The sequence below is a fragment of the Octodon degus genome, unplaced genomic scaffold (genome assembly GCF_000260255.1).
Source record: "Octodon degus isolate 3935 unplaced genomic scaffold, OctDeg1.0 scaffold00027, whole genome shotgun sequence".
Classification (NCBI taxonomy): Eukaryota; Metazoa; Chordata; class Mammalia; order Rodentia; family Octodontidae; genus Octodon; species Octodon degus.
Genome location: NW_004524603.1, coordinates 12688218 through 12689251, shown reverse-complemented (window position 1 = coordinate 12689251; position 1034 = coordinate 12688218). Strand labels below are relative to the sequence as shown.

Sequence of the window (1034 nt, the reverse complement as noted above, 5' to 3'; positions counted from 1 at the left end):
GGACGAGTGCCGGTGAAAGTTTTAAGATGTATTAATCTGACAAGCGCTATGAATCATTCTTTTCTTCTTTGTTATTTTTTTACTTTTTGAAAGTTTTTTATTTTTGTATTTTAGGGAATGGTCTACAGGGTGTTCAGGTTCTCACTACTACACTGGACTCATAGTGGTCCACCTGTTTACAGCTGCCCAAGAGTTGGGATTATGGGTGCGTGCCACCATGCCCAGTCTCAATTGCTGTCTCAGTGTGCCCTGGGGGGTGGGGCTGGCACAGCAGGCCCAGGGACTAAATCCCCAGCCCCTGGCACTGGTTGAAGGTGCTTTAATCCACTGAGCTATTTGGCCAGGCCTTATGCAAATATGCCATTCTTCCTTATTTTAACATGACACATTGTGCTGATGCTAGATGGGGATTTCTTTCCACCTGGGTTTACGCAGCTACTGTATTTATTCACAGGTCCCTCTAGGTTGGCAGATGCCAGAGTAAAACCCTTCAGTGCACACTAAATCGATACGGAAACTGACATATAGAATAATCCAAAACATGAAGTTACAGGACCCAAGTTGAAAAGGAAAAACAAAGGGAAGAAACTTGCCCTTTAGATTTCCTTTTCTTACCTGACAGTCAGGCTTGTGAAGTAACTGTTTCCATCTCACAGTGAAAGCAGGTAGCAGGAAGAGAAGCTTTAATCATCGAGGTTCGCAAAGTTACCACAGAGCACAGCAGGCCTGGTCAACCTGCCAGTGAGGCCTGGCATTTGTGTCTACATGCAGGTAGCCAGGAAGCCATCTCAACCATTCACAAAATAAAATATCATGCAGCAAAACTGCATTGACAGTGAAGGCCAGGACACTCCTGGATGGACTGCCAACCAGGAGTTAGCCTAGTGACTTCACCTGCCTTCTGTCTGCTCCTGACTCTCACAGCCACAGTTCTCAGGGATGTGCGGGTGTGCAGGAGACAGAAGGTGACTTCACTGAAGTGGGCTCCTTGGTAATCCTGAGCCTCCTCCTCTTTCTTCCTCTTCTTCCTCTTC

General features: G+C 46.5%; 1 protein-coding gene across 1 annotated transcript in view; it reads left to right on the top strand.

Moving 5' to 3' along the window:
- LOC101575660 (prolactin-inducible protein homolog) overlaps positions 1–1034 on the top strand; it is a 5615-nt gene that overhangs the window by 3782 nt on the left and 799 nt on the right. The window lies entirely within an intron of this gene.